This window comes from Rhea americana, unplaced genomic scaffold (assembly GCF_003343005.1).
Source record: "Rhea americana isolate MKP2758 unplaced genomic scaffold, rheAme1 scaffold_52, whole genome shotgun sequence".
Classification (NCBI taxonomy): Eukaryota; Metazoa; Chordata; class Aves; order Rheiformes; family Rheidae; genus Rhea; species Rhea americana.
Window position 1 is genome coordinate 418853 of NW_028186668.1, and position 16748 is coordinate 435600.

Sequence of the window (16748 nt, forward strand, 5' to 3'; positions counted from 1 at the left end):
ATTTCTATCACTTCATCCTAATTGGGACTGTTTAACACAACAGAAAGAGTTCAATGAAATGTAAATACAGTGTCAGTGGAAGTGAATCAGTTGCAGCTTCCTTCCACAGATAACAACTTAATTACAGCTTCTCCATAAAAATGTTRAGTATTGTGTGTCATGGATTTCATAAAAAATGTTTGTGATGCTCAGCTGTAATTTTTACTTCTGTGTATGATTTGCTTCATTATAAGATTTCTCTTTATTTTAATGTTGTATCAGTGTCACAAATTAAATGTCACATGCTTAAAAAAAAAGAACAAAAATCTCYCCATAGAGTAAGCTGTATGAATACACAGCTGCTCACTTACAACACACAAGCCAAGAGTCAAAGGGAATGAAAACGATGTACGAACCTTCACATGACTGTAAGCAGCTCAACAGTATCTTCAACTTAATATTTTGTTGCTAATTAGCTGTRAAGAAAGCTCTACTATTTCACATTTTTCTGTCCAAACGCTTTACTAATACATACACAGTAATGCTAATTTTTTAGCCTCTCCTCTGGTAGGTGGGAACATAGATGCTACCCAGATGCCGTCTAGGAAGGACATGCAGTGTGGAGAGGATAATGAGACCAAGCAAGCCACCACCCGCACTGCTGCTGCACCTAGAGAGATAGGCAGCATCCTAGTTTCTCCAGCTTCCCTCACAAAGTGCTATGTCTGCCATGTATTTTCTCATGACAATACAAATCTCACTGCAGCAAATACAGTTTTGATTACCTAGCCTGTTTGCCTGCCAGTGAGTAATTAATACTGTTATCGCCTAATCAGATGTTGTTTAAATGCAGAATGTAAATTATGTCCTTGGCTTTGTTCTTTTCACTCTGTACACTGGTAAAAACAATAGGCTCTTCACTAAAATTTCCCATAGCTCAGGCTCTTGAAATGTCAGTACACAGAAATTAAAAAGAAAAAGCTATATTGCAAGAATTTTTGCCTTCCTTTGCCTAAAGGGTTGAAGATCATAGTAGTCTATTTTACAAACATTTCAAAACTTGATTTTTTAGACTATATGAGAACCTTTTGGTTTTCATAAATATTTTAATTGCTATTTAAGACCTCGTATAGCACCAAACGATTTCTGTAGTCAACTAGGGGACTGCTCTTCTTTGCAAGGACATTCAGTTTCTGGTGACATCTCGCAAACAACTTTAGTTTATGCTGCAGTCAGTGGTGTCTTCTCACTGCTTGCACAGGACTTCAGTAAGGCCGTAAGTGACAGGCAAGCTGTCCATGCACTTATCCTAGAACAAAGTTCAGTCCTACACAAAGCTATACACAGTCTCTARGTCTGTGCTAACTGTCTGCAGCATAGCTGGAAAAACACATTTCAGACTCTGCAGGCAAGACTGTCAAAGTTTCTCATCCACAGACTTTGGCAGTAGCTATAAGAGGTTACAGCAAACACTGGACTGGTTGTTGACTGTAGATCATTTTCTGGAACTATAACAAAGGTTTTTTCCCCAATCCTGATAAAAAATTGATAGATAATGCAAAGCTTTTTATTTTTTTTTCTCAAGGGAAAAAGTCAAAGTCCCTGTGATAAGGAACTCCTAGATAGGATGTAGAAGGCCCAGAATGAAGCCCATGTTCTGAAATTCTTCTGTATTTCAGGCAAATTACTTAACCACAGGTCAATCAGTAGTAGTTCATTCTCAATCTCTCCTATCAGAATAACAAAATTATAAAAATAATCTCTGTGAAATCCTGAGGCAGAACATTTATCTTCGACATCATCATTGACTAACATATTTATGGCTAACAGCTATTCTATGGGTCCCTCTCATATCCATAAATTTCATTTCAGACTTGACATACTTCTCAAACAAAAGTTTCACTGGAACAAATCTATTCATATATATATATAGATGTGTGTGTGTTGGTGTATATATATGTATGAATGTATGTATGTATGTGTGTATGTATTGGTCAAGTTATCCTTTTTAACAAGAATCTTCACCAGCTCCAACTGAGACTTTTTCAAAGTGGTACAAGCCAGATGCTCCACCATCATCTATTCAGTCTGTTACTGCTGGGAGCCTCAAATCAGATCTCAGTCCAAATTCTTGTGCTGTAGAGGACTTTTTGACAGCTTTTCATGGTAGGATGCATGTTTATTACCTTATCATCTGCTTCAGAACTGTGACCACACTAGCTCTCCCACTAGCAATAAAGTTAGTACGATAATTCTGATCACAGTAGGTGTCACCAAGACCTRTCCATGAGTAATACTGAATACCTAAGATAGGTTCTTAAGGTAGGACATGATGGACTTCCTTTGAAAACAGAAGAGCATTTCTTATTCTGTTCTTTTAAATTCTTGTACATTATATATTTCTGTTTTCCTCCACTACTTATGGTAGGAACTCACAGTGAGCAGACTTTTAGTTTAGGTATGCCAGCTAAGTGTCTAAAATCAGAAATATAATCCCCATATCTCATGGCTCCTCTGCACAGTGCTATGAGCCAGAAGATAATTTTACTTCTCTGTCTTTACAGAAATGATGAACAGACTTCAAAATGTTTGAAAAATCAGAACAATTCAAGCACTGCAGGCTCCTACAGCTTAAATAAAGCTGTTAGAAGAGCCTGATAGAAAGGTCAGCCTGTATATCTTTCAAAAACCCCAGCTGATATAATTTTCAGTGAATTCACAATTTTTATTGTGCCAGATACACAGTTAGGGGAGCTCTTGATATTTTACTGCTATGGGTCTTGAAAGGAACAAAAAAATTAAAGGACTAATAGATTTGTGTATATGTGAAAGTTTATAAAGTTAGRTTTCAGTTAATTTATTATAACACACTATATACTTAGATTGATATTTCTGTAACTTTTTGCTTTTCTTGAAGACCTAGTCCATGTTTAGACCTAACATGTCTACCCCCGGACTACTGGAAATTGAAAGCTATGCTAGGTTGTTTTGTTTATTTGTCCTTTTGAACTAGATTTGAATTAACTTTCTCTTTTAATACACCGCATTGCAAAGGAGCAAAAAAGCTATAGTTTGAAAAGTCAGTCAAGGTCACATGATATTTGGAAAAATATAAGTTCTAAAAGATCTTAATATCTGGTAAAATAGGAATTCAGTACACCTAACAAAACCCAGTAATCTTGAAAATATGTTCTTTATTTTCAAGGATGAAAGAATTTTTTTCAGTGTAAATTCTTGAAACCTTGTCAAATACATGAGGTGAATGGGAAGCACAGCAGGTATTAATGACTTTAAGAATCAGCAGCTATGCTGGAACTCAAGACATAATCTTTTTCTATTTCTTCCCTCCTAGCTATATCCACAGAATTCAAAGCAGCAGCACAGAGGTCTTGGACTTATGATGACATCCATGGGATCACGATAAGACCCTTTACATAAAACATGGATAAAGAGTGATGTTTGAGRTTTAGCAGAATTACATAGAATGTTATCAAACTGTTAAGCTTCTCTAACTTTTACTCTTGGGGACTAGAGTAAATCCTTTTTGTTTGTTTGTTTTTATTTGCATAACTTAAAAGTAATTAGCAGAGCAGTCATCGTTCTTTTTCAGTTCTTGGGGATTTAACATTTGGGACACATAAGAAAAAGTATTGTGAGGAAATGTGCATGACCTGGCTGAGCTGATTTTATGCCCGAAATTGTTATAGCATGCAGGAATTAGTCAAATCAGCATCACAACACCTGACCTACAAGTAAACTTTAATGAGTTCCTTTTAAGAGGTCATGTGTTTTAAAGAATGAGTTTTTTGAATACCGCTTTAGGATTATCTTCCAAGACTAAAGGAAGATAACAACCAAAAACACCAAAAGAAAGGTTATTTCTGACCCAGAGAAGATTTTGGTTTCAAGCACATTTCTATACCAGGACCTGTGAAGGGTTATCTCCAATACGCCCCTTCCTTTGCAAACAATGTAAAACACAGTGCAGCTAAACAACTGAGCCATCCGGAGCTGTTAACTTTTACTCTTGGTATGCGTCTCAGTTTAGGGGCTCAATCTCATTGGTTCAAAAATTTAAAATACTTAGTGATATGCAGTTACCTGTAGGAAGGATATCAAAATTTAGGTTGCTTTGGCACTATTTTCAGCTGTGCTGTTGAAGATTAACACCAGCTTTAACTTGTACACATCTACATTTACATGCCCAAAGAGTTATTTGGCTGTGTAGGCAGAGTGTAAGCACCCCTGCAAAGCAGTGGATGCACCACYACTTGGGAGTTCCTGATTTCCAAACTTACTCGGGAAATAAATTAAGGTATAACTACAGAGTTAAAAAGGAGGACTCCTGTTAGCTAGATTCACAAGATGAACAGTAGAAATCTTTGATACTAGAATCTCCTTTTAATTCTTTTCAGAAAACTCTGGAAGTGCTATGGAGCTGGTTTTATAACAGGATTTTTTTTTCCCATCAAATGAAAGGGAGAGGCAGACTTGTTTCAATGACCCAACAGACAATAAATCAAAACAGTATATGCTGCAAAAGACAGATCATCCTAATTTAGAGGCCTAACTGGACATTGCTTCTTACTCCCTCAGTCTTAATTAACATATCTGCTTTTAAAAGCTTCTTTTGTCAGGTACAGAAAAAAAAATGGGAGCAAGAAACCCAGGTAGGTATGTTTTAGTGCATGTGTTGTATTGTTATTGGTCTTTGGATTCAGTCCTGCAAGTATACATAACAAAAATGTTAAAAGTGGTTTTATTAATGACAATATTTGGCTAAATTACTCTAGTGTAGGATATAGTTTAGTATGGATGCTCAGTGACTAAAAGAGAAAAGGTTAATAATTACTATAAGCCACAAACTGTGGGATAAGGAAATATTTCCTTACTCTGCTTGATTTTTATTTAGGTTTAAAAATATTGCAAAGATTTAGTGCCTGGTACCCCTTAATAGACACTCTATTAACCACCTCCTCTTCGTAACTACATTTGCTTCAGACAGAGCTGCAGAATTACTCTAAGTTTAAAGGAATTGACATGCAAAAGTTCAGCTCCTTGGCTTTTTCTCAGGCTCCAGGGAAGAAGTCATATGTGCCAATCCATTAGCATGTTTGACTGTTTCCTCTGGTCAGCCTGCTGGGCTGTTTTTCCTGGCATGTTCACTGGTGGTTATAGAAACAAGCAGCTCTACAAGCAGCAGAACTGATGAAGCCAGACTTCATTCAGATTTATGGCTCCAAGGCTGCTTCTGCACTCACGGCATCTCTGCTATAAAGAGTCTCTGCCGCCTCCTGTGAACTGACATTACGCTGCAGCATCTCTGGGCAGACCAGAGTGCTCCTCAGGTCCCCTCTTGCATCCAACCACGTATTTTTATAAAGGAATTTCTCACCCCATTTATTCTTTCAGCAAATTTAGGTGAGAATTACCAATGCAGTTATTCAAAGTCTGGTTCGTGAGAGGCAGGGGAAGATGCGTGCGCACAGGGTGCACCAGAAGCACAGTCCCCTCAATCTTGCTACCTTTGGACCTCTCGCTTTGCCCACTCTTGGTACAAAACCCAGCAGCTGTCCGGAGCTCTGGCTCGCTCCCTGCTATTCGGTGCCCTGCAGGACAGGCAGCCTCTGTGGGGTGAGGAGGGTGTCGGGTGGCCAGCAGCTCCTCTCAGAACTACTGAGGCCACCTGTGTGGTGCGGGAGCCAGTCACCCTGCAGCAGGGCACGCAGGTGGCTTTGAGCGAGCRTCTGATTATAAATTGCTTTCTCAGCAGTGAACAAATCATCCTGGTCCCAAAGAATTTTCCAAAGCAGTTTAGTTATTCACACTGATAACTCCAACTTCTTTCCCACCTGATACAATTTTTCTGTTATTTCATCAAGTCTGTTGTGATGTCTATCAGAATTAGGAAAGGTTGATCAAATCCTCCCTCTCTGTTTTGACTAATATCCGTTATATTGTTTTCTAATCAGAAAAAGGAAAAATAAAAAAAGATACTTATTGCGTCTCCTTCTTTCCTCTCTCTCTCTCTCTCTCTCTCTCTCTCTCTCTCTCTCTCTCTCTCTTTCCCTCTTTAATGTTCTCACCAGACTAAATGTTTGAGGGGGTTTCACTCTGCTTGAGTAGAATGGGATTTGGTCCTTTGCTGCCTAACAGTGACTAATGAGATGCATAAATATTACCTTTTTAGAATAATATTCCGAGTTTTTCCTTACTAATAAATTCAATTAAAAAAAAAAATATATACAACTTTATCTTGAATATTTTCTTTTAAGGCCTTATTCAAAGCTGACTGAGYCCAAGAGAGGAATAATGAATCTTCCAAATCTCTGAGTCAAAAATTCTTTRCACTGTTAAAATGATCTAGCAATACTCCAGTATCTAATTAAGTTAAATTAATGTTAAATGYCAGATCTAACAGTCTAAGATCTAGCTTCCTTTTTGTGTCATTCAGAAGGAAAAGCAATTGCATTGATTCTCCTGAAGTTCATTTCTATATCTGCCATTATATATAAATACTGGTTTTCATCTGGATAATCAAATAGARTACATAGACACTTTCGTCAAGTCTCTCTAACTTAATTACAAATTTAACTAGAATTCTTGCAGTGTATATCCCCTTAATAGYATTTCATTTGTAAGCCGCTCTTGAAAAATGGCAAAGGAAACTTCCATTTTTCAAGCAAATGTGCAGAGCTGCTAGCTGTTTAGACTGTCCTTGGTTGTTAGCATGCCAGATCTCAGCTGTCATTTTTCTCTCTGAACTATCCAGGTATTCTACTATGCAAAAGGCAGGTGCCTTTCTGTAGAACTGTCTTAATTTTGTGATTGATCCCATTCATTTTATCAGAAGAATTTATGCGGAAGGTACTTTTTGATATTAATGGATCAAACTGAGGTCCTATATCCCCAACTTTTCATATTCATTGAGAAAAAAAAAATCAATCAAATTGTTTTCATCAGTCATTCTAAGAATTACATCTGATTAGGTAGTATAGATTGTTCCAACAGCTTCTGATCCTAAATTACAAAAATAAATGAATAAACTGATTTAAAAATAAAGAAGTTTCTAATTTAGAACTGGAAAATCCAGTTGCCCTGTACTAACTTGCTTTGAATGTTGTTATTACTTAAGACTTTTCCGCAGAACTGACAATCCAGCTAAATATCCATTTCTTTGTTTTTTTTTTTTTCTTTACATACTGTTCTTGGAGTGTGCATGCTTTGAACAATATGTTGAGACTGAGTCTCCAGTATGTTGCACTATTTGCCATTCATTATACCTGCACTGTCAGTGTACCCTGCTAGCAAATCAAATGGTTATCTCCGCTGATACCTAGTGAATTACCATCTGTGGCAAGCAAGGCAGTGGTAAAACTAAGCTTTGTTACTATAGAGGAGGGACTGCCAAAAAGAAAAAGGGGGTGGGGGTACTGATAAAACTACATTTTTCAACCTTGAAATTTTCTGTGGGGAACGCCATAATTATGGTATTAAAACTGTTAACATGACCTCCCAGTAACATATATTTATTCTGTGCAAAAATCCAKTTTTATAAAACCTAATACTATTCTTCCATTCTTAGCGGACTGATTGATGAATCTCAGTGTAGGGGAAAAGGACTTGATTGCAAATATTCCAAATAAATGGATGCCTGAAAAAGAAGTTGAAGAAAACTAACRGATGCAACAGCAGAAAATTTCAGAAGAAGCAGGCGCTCTTCTCTGAATCTTCACTCTGTAAAATTACATAAGAGTGTGAAGTGTTCTCTGTATCAGAAAATAGAAAAAGCCTATTTTCATTTGGAAGCAGAGTAGCATTTTTTGGATAAAATATCTTTTTATCTGAAGTTGACCAGCCAACAGGATTATCTGCAAATTGTATTTCTCTGGAACACAGATGATCCAATTTTTTCCTGAATTCCAAGTTAGCTATTCTCTATTGCAAATGCATTTTGTGGGCTATGAATTTGTGGGAGTATGCCTAGAGTCACAGACTTAAAGGACAGTATCATACTTTTTTTTTTATTATTATTCAGATTTGTAGCTCTAGAGCTACCAATTCAGTACAAAATCTGTATTAAGAAAGCATTTCCAGCTTCAGACTTGGTAAGGCATTCAATGAATGTCAACAATTATTCTCAGTTTCTTAAATTATTTCTTTCATAAGAAYAGACATAAGATAATTTAATATCCTCAGCCTACTTCCTTTTCAGAAGCTTCTCAGGGTATGTAGCCAACTTTTCTAAAGAACTGAAACCAAACATTTTCTGAAATAGACTCCATCCCAAGGAAATGTTTTAGAACACAATGTTAAATTTAAGTGTAGCAGAGAATGATTAAAACATTAGATTGGGGAATAATAGATTCCTACTGTCATGCCTCCTCCAGAGGCAGAGAAACAAAACAAAGCAAAAAAAGAGACTTTCTTGAAATTCTAAGTTATTTGGTCAATGAACATTCTTGGYAGTACTCTTCTGCAAATGTGTAAAATCTCTGCTTCCTCCTCCAGCCAATAAGTAGGCCAGAGCAAGGATATACAGCACATTTAAATTTAAAATGCAAGTACTATATCCCAGCATCTCTTAAACTCCCTTTACTTTGTAACATAAGTTGTCGTGAAGCTCAGGAATATAAATGTATCCCAAAATGGACAAGACACATTCATGAGGAAAAAGTGTCCGCTACCAGCTATTAATGGAGAGGAAGATTTTATGTGGGGAGAGAGTGAGACAGAAAAGGGGARGGGAGAGACAAAGGTTGTGTGGATTTTCCTACAGCATCCTTTGCCTTCTTACAGGATCCCCTAATGAGGTTGACTTACTGTTTCAGAGCTACTGACCTAACAGATACCTATATTGCTAATCTTGTAAATAGCAGTGCAGAATTATTTCCCTCAKGTTTATTTATAACAGCTCATTTATAGACTATTATGAAAGTTGCACATCACTTTCCAGAAAGAGTTGAAATAYCTCTTAAGAATTATTTCATTTTTGATGTGTCTGTTCTAAACTGTATGTTCTCAAGAAAACTTCTACAACCAAATTTCAACAAGAGCTTAACTTATTTTATTTCAGGTAATAACTGCAGAGTGTTGAGTAAAGATACCTCTCCACTATGCAGTAACTCACCTAAGAAAATGTGCTCTTTTCAAATGTTAAAATACTCCACTTYCATTCCAGCAGACATTTTGTAGGTATTTTATTGAAACTTTCTGATTTGTGGAAACAGCTTGTTAGTTGTGTCTGAAATAACCTCTCTGCTTGCTTAACTATACCTTCTGCTGTCAGTGACATAGCAAATGTAGAAGGAAAGTGCTAAAATATAAAGAGAGAAAACATATATCTTTTCCCACCCTCAGTATCATTTTTCTATCTTTATACTTACTGAGTACACATTATRCAAGAGAAAATAAATGGTCCCATGTGTATAATGGGAATGTGGCAGAGGAACAGCTCTGTGATCAGACCCATCTAGCCAGATTTCCTCTCTCTGAGAGTGAAAAATCATAGTCAGTTAGCAAAGATGCTTCTCCAGCTTTATATTCCTTCCTTCTAGGTCAAGGTCTCCCTGAGCTTTAAAATGCACCTGGATTTTCATGTTTACTAGTCATCCCTAAGTCTTTCTCCTCCATGTATGTCTGGCACCTTTTCAAACCTATTTAGCATGTGAGCCCCCTTAGCATGGAAATTTTACAGCTTATGTGTTTAAGGAACCACCTCCTTGCCGTTACTGTGAGCCCACTGCCTGCTAACGCCACGAAACGAGCCTGAGAGCCAATGCGGTAACACGCCATTCTTTACTGATCATGATGTTGTAGATTTTTATGAATACCTAACAGATCCTCTTATCTGCCTTTTATTGCACTGAAGAGTCCTAGCCAGTGTAGGCTTTCCTCATAGGAAGACTGTTAGATATTTTTATCTTTGTTGCTACTTTCTGACTTTTTTCCCATGCAGAATTACTATGAATGCATAGGAGCATGGACTTCATAGGCATGCACTTGCAGCACCTTGCTTAGAGAATCTAAGAGATGTTCCTCTGACAGGAAAGCTGTCCTTCCCCAAAGAGTGTACAAGAAAATGGAAGACAACAGAGGAAAAAGTTAGTTAGCTGGGAGACAATGAGATGGTTGTGATTAGCATAAAGAAGTGTTAGAAGTCACGATGAGTGCATCTTAGCTGCGTTTTGCCCTGTGTGTGCGTCATGTTAATAGAAAGATACATTAATGAGCAAATGGAAGGAGACACAAAGCTGGCCTGTAGATATTTTATTTATTTTAATTAAAAATATTTTATTTAGAATTTTTTTGTCTAATGGCTGGTACGTGGGCAAGCACAGCAGTGCCATAGAAAAAAAATCTTTTAAAGTGTTATAGAGACTTATCATCTTAACCAAAGATAGTGAATTATTATTGCCTCTGGTCTCAAGGACTGGAATAAGCCACATTAATCTTGCTTGGCTGTTTGAATGCAATCTCTTTGTTGCTGTATGGAATGATAGACTATGACAAAAGTTCAGTGAACAGAAACGCTTCACGAGACATGCATCAAGGAATGCAGCTTTTCTTCACCAGGGAATTGCTGAAGTTGCCCAGCTTCAAAGTTGGCCCTGCTTTGAGTGGAGGTTTGGAACAGAGAGGTCACTTCCAAATTATGTTGTTCTCTACAGCAGAAGACAACTGCTCTGCCTCACCTGCATTTACCAGAATATTTGCCAGCATTTCCTAAATAATTCAGGCACTTGTTAAAGGTTTGCCAGAACTCTGCCACGAATGAGTTGGAGTACTTACATTTGGGAGATTATAGCTGCATAGTCATAGGTGAAATATAAGAGTATTCTGATACAATAATCTCTCCCCACAAAAATGGTTTTCTCTGAAACCTAGCATGTTTTAGTGGGAAAAGATTCATCCTTACGAACCTGACAGAGGTAGGGCACAGAATCCCTGCATAGGAGGAGTAGGAAAGTATCTATACAAATCAGTGATAGAAATAAAGGGAAGATCTTCCAGGTCTGATCATCATATAAGCAGATTAAATCATTTTTCCCTCTTATTTCATTTTAAAACTTCATCTCAGGATTTCAAATTTCATATACAGTGATCCAAAAAAGGCTAAATTTCCCCTTACCTTTGAGGCCTCTGTTCAGCACATTCTAGCTGCTGCTAAAACTTGTGAAAGAACCAACCTTTGAGGGACATACAAAATATCAGCAGGTCACCATTATATGTAAAACCACACAAAATGAAGACTGTAAAAGACTGTGTACAGAGAGATAGTATGGCATGGTGAGAATAACACCTCAAAGGACAGAAGTTGCTAAAGGCATGTTCAGATTTGACAAAACTATGCTAAAAAAAAACTTGAGAGAAACTGTCAATGCAGATTTGGAATGGAAGTTGCATGTTTTGTAATGTACAAATGCAATGTTATCAACCAAGACTATGTCTTTTAGAGTCCTATAGTAAAAATACATTAGCACAACATATTGCAGGCAGCTCGAAGTCTTTCTGCTCACACTCAAAGTGATGAGACACAGACCCATTCAGATTCCCAAGTACGATAAGGCACTCATGCTAATATGCCTTGCTTATCTGCAAGATTGCCTCAGATTTAATATTGTTCTTTATGGTTCTGGAAACTCACACAGAATTTGTTCATGCTTTTTTGCAATATAACATTTTGTCATATTCTTAATATCCTTTTCCTGAATAAGCTGCAAAGCAAAAAGAAGAACACAATCAACTAGGTAACATTAACAAGTGGAGAACAACAGTAAACGATTAAAAGCAAGAAAATGCTAAGGAATGTAACATTCTTGATAACTGACAGTGAAATATCAGTCATAACACAAGAAAAAGCTCTAATGGGATGACATCTGGATTCTGCCTCCAATAGTGGACAGCAGCAGATGTTGTAGAGCAAAGTGAACATATAGGCCCTTTAGGGATGCAGCTAGAGGACAAATTGCCCACAGAGAGTGCTTCTCTTAATTGCTAATGGCAAAGTGTAAGTCTACAAGGCCTCAACAAGGCTTTTTTGTTAACATTTGGAATTTTATTAAAAATTTGGTTACATCTGCTGACACCCCAGGAAGTGATACTAGTCATACAAGGAGATAGAGAGAAGCAGGGAGGATCTCTCCTTTTGAGACAGAAGAGATTTTGTTGCTTCATGGCAAGAAGTGAGTGCTACAGCCAGGTGGAAAATACAAAAAAGGAAGAGGAAAAAATGGAGAATGTGATATTACTTGAATGACTGCTTAACTTTAATGATATTAAAGCTAAATAAATTCTCCTGGTTTCAGTTTATGAGCATCAAATGTGCATCAAGGCATCAAGTTTTTTTTGTGCTGGAGCGCACAGTACCATTTCTGAAGGTGGCATCCCTTATCTTAAGCACAAAAGTTCTTTGAGAATCACACATTCATGCATAGCTAGTGTAATTGCCTGCCAAGGCCATTCTCATTCAGAGGATACAACAGGTGTCATGAGATCACCAGTCACCATCTGTGCTGTTGCCTGGTGGCACTCTGATCTGTGATATTGCTGCTTACAGTGTGGACACATCTTCAGTTTCTCTTTTGTACTCTGCTGTAGCAAGTGTGGAAGATGTCTGGTAAGAGAGAGTGTGGTCCCCTTGCAATACCTATCAAGTGGCTAGTCTAGGGATCTAGCATCACATAGCTCCTTTCTTCCCGACCATGATCTATGCCTCTCTCTCTCTCACCTTGAACCAAGGAGCCCTGACACATATAGCCAAAGCAGAGATCTGTTTCCCATAAAGGAGATGCACACAAAGCAAGTTATAATCAACATTTTTTTGGCTTTAAAGCCAGACAAGCACACTAAAACTGTGTAATTGATGACAGTATATAAACATTTTTTAACATTGTAGAATCACTAATAGCATGTTGTAAAAAAGTCAAACTTAAATATAGAAATAAAATCCATAGCTGCAAAGCAGCAAATGAAAAATTCTGGTACAGTTATACAAACAAGGTGAGGGACAATATGGGCAAAAAGGAAGATATGAACTAAGGATGTAGACCATGGCCTGAGAAATGTCTCTTAAAGCCAAAACAAGCCTTCAGAGTAGGCAGGAAAAGAGTCTAATAGAGCTAGAATAATCCTGCAGAATAACCAGAGCAAGTCCTCAGCCCAAAAATAAGATGAACTTTGTCAAGAGCACATGAGCTCACCCCTTTATGAGGAGCATGAAATACCAGCAACAAGTGAGGAAAGATGGGGAAGAAAGCAGGTAGCCCACTTCAGTTTCAGCTTCTCTCATCAAAGGTGTCTTGGGACTGGCGACCCAGGACCCAAATATAAACGGATACAGTTGTTCTTTTTCTTCCTGAGCAAGAAGCATGTATGGTACTGGTACTGGTACTGGTACTGATCAGTATGCATGCATGAGTATGATTTTACTGGCATGTGAAAGACTGGCAGGGTTAATATCTGCTTATATTGTACTATGTTTTAAATTGTTATATGAAGTTTTGATGAATTTAAATCAGAAAATAGCATCTAATAATGATCCTCTTCTGATCCCAAAACTAATTTCATAAATTGGAGCCATTAGTCAACAAAACCACTTTGATTTGTAAGGTCTTTTCTCGTTTGAATGTAAAGGAGAATCACCATGTCTCAATAAATAACACAGCTGATAGATACTTCAGTTGGTTAGAGCATGGTGCTGCTCATGCCAAGGTCACAGGTTCAATTCCCCTATGGGCTACACTGAGGGTTGGACTAGATGATCTCCAGAGGTCCCTTCCAACCTTACCATTCTATGATTCATTTAAAATAAATTATTCCACAGCTGTAGTTTGTAAGAGACGATCATGACTTATATGAATAATGAAGAGAAGATATTCTTCCAGTGCCCATTACAGTCACTACTGAGCCACTTATATGTTCCTGGAAAAGAGTTTCACTTCAATTTCATCTTTTAATTTTGTTTTTAAAAAATTGTCAAAGGTTTGGCTGTATCCCATTTGTCAGAACAGATGAAACTAGAGACTTATAAGGAGTTTCAAGTGAAGGAGCTCAATTAGCCCTTCAGGATGTAGTGTGAAAAAAGTAATATTTAATCTGCCTTTCAAATTTTGGAAATTTGTAACTTGCACTTAGCCTAAGATGCAGCCAATCATATAAAATAATACACTGAGACTGATGCTTTGCTTAACGCTAGTTCACATTAAAAACCTATTAAACTGTAACAGAAGGGTCCTAGGATTAAGAAGGAATTCTATGCTTATCTTTTGGGGTTATTCTTCCAAAATAAATATAATATAGCACGATAATTATGCAATATTGAGAGATTTTCTCTGCTTTTGTCAGTTCAAAATGTTGAAGAGATTTTTTTCCTCACACTTACCTTCTATGTTATTTCCCTGCCATACAGTATACACCAATAAGGCATTTTCCTATCGCATTTTAGCATATTTATCACTTCATTACATCCAGTGCCTCTTAAAAATTAAAATATAAGAAAATTGATAGATTTTTAGATTAAAACAGTGCAAAGGGGCCTAGCTGCATCTTAGCTGGTACTAAGGAGTTGGAAACAGGTTCACCAGACCAGTCAGAATAAAATAGCAAGTAGCTGGAAGCTGCCCTATGAGAAGTTTTAGAAAGATTATGAGTAAAAATATTGATGATATTGAAAAAATATATGATATTGATAAAATAGGAAAGCAAGAAAGTAATGGGACCATTAGAAACATCTCTGAACTCTTGGTTCCTCCAGTGGAGTGAAAAAAGCTCCCACTCCTGTTTGGTCTGCATTCCCATCTTTTTGAAAGAGCTTGGCTTCAGACTAATGACCCCAGTACTAGTGACTTAGTGGGCAAAAGAAAAGGCAGGTTTTCAGATGAGTTTTCTGTTGTTCATGACTTGCACAAGGCCTGTACATCACAAACAGAAAAATACAGCAGAAAAAGCGCGCTCATACTTTACATCTGGCCACAAGGGGCACTTCAGAACCTGCGCATTTTGACGCAAGTCTTCCACCAAAGTCACCACTGCCACTATACACACACTAAGTGTTGCTCCTCATGTTTTAAATTAAGAATAACTAATCTTCCAGCTAGCTCTAGAGGTTTTATTCTCTACAAGACAAATATAGAGGATTAAAGCTGCCATGTTTACTCTGTTCTCACTGTATCTATCGAGCAGAGACAGTGGTTTGAACAAAACCTCTTTTTTGTCCCATTTACATCATAAGAAAGATACTCCATCTCCCTTCTGGTATGTTGTATAGCAGTATGTTGTCATTTTCACACTTAATTGAAATATTGAGTGTAAAATTTTTCAGTCTAATATGTAGCTATCATTTCTGCTCCTACTAGCATTATCTCTGGGCCTCTAACACTGCAAGACACAGGATCATGTGATTAATGATAATAGTCCTTTCTTTCAGTCTTCACATCAAATCTGAATACTTCTGTGAACTGTCCTCCTTCACTAATATTTATCCTTATAAAGTAAAAGAACTATCACAGTAGAGAAGCATCCTCTCTGCTTTTATTGATTACAGCTGAGCACCTCTCTTTGAAGTCCCAGGAAGAACAACATCCCTGTTACAAGGTTCATGAAGCATCATGTTATTTAGAGAAGGCTTTCCTTCAGCTAATGAGTGCATTTGTTCGAGATCAGAATGAAGAATAAATGAATGAGTACAAAATTTCAAAAGTCTGGAAAAAAAATCTAGATCTGCATATATAGTGAAATGCTACAAAGTTTTTTAACTTTGCATTTTTCACATACTCATGAATATTTTACTAATTAAAAAGCATAATATTCCTATGCAGCATATTACTTTTTTAAGTAGTAAGACATCTGTAAGACAGAATACTAGGATTTTCTTCAAATGTTTAGGATTTCACTGAGTGATGCATGACACTAGATCACTATTTTGTGCTAACCTTATTGTACTTCAAAATACAAATTCAAAATAGTTGATTAACCTATCTGGTAAATTACAGGGAAAATATGATTTATTTTTATATATATATATAAAAATATTATATATATATATTTATATATTATATATAAAATAATATATATATAYACACACACATATACATATATATATATAGTCTCTCCTCCAAAAGATCCCCACTTTTCCTACTTCCCTCAGTAACTCTTTTTCTTACAATTTCTTCAAATTTCTGGCCTTTGCAATACCAGAATACAAATCATTCCTTTTTGAGAAAACTCTATCTTCTTCTTTTTATATTGCAATTGTCACATTAGTTACAAGTGTAATAAATGACAAAATAATAACATCTTTCTTATACTACATGTATAATACTAGTAGCAGAAGTACATTAATTGAGAAAAGTTATAGAAATGTGCTTTATAAGTGATCTCACAGTTCAGATATATTTACCAGCAATACAAAAATACAGGACTCTTTCACTTTCATCAACTGCTACTCTATTCTGGTTATCCTTTTACACTTAAAAAAAAGCAGCAGATTTGAGATACACATATTATTTCCTTCAGCTGCAGAGTTACAGTGCTTGGCTACACTGAGGTCAGGTTTTAAAGCATTAAATGGAAGAGGGAAATTATGATTTTCAGTGAGCGTTATGTCATCTTGGAGTTCAGGTGTCAGCAATAAGCCCTTAAGGAAGTCTAGTACAGACACAAGGCAGCTTTAATGTATTTGAGCCAGAACAACCACTGGTCGGTACTCTGTGGGCCAACCATAATTACAGCAGACATCCTCACTCTTATTTCTCACTCCACAAATCACC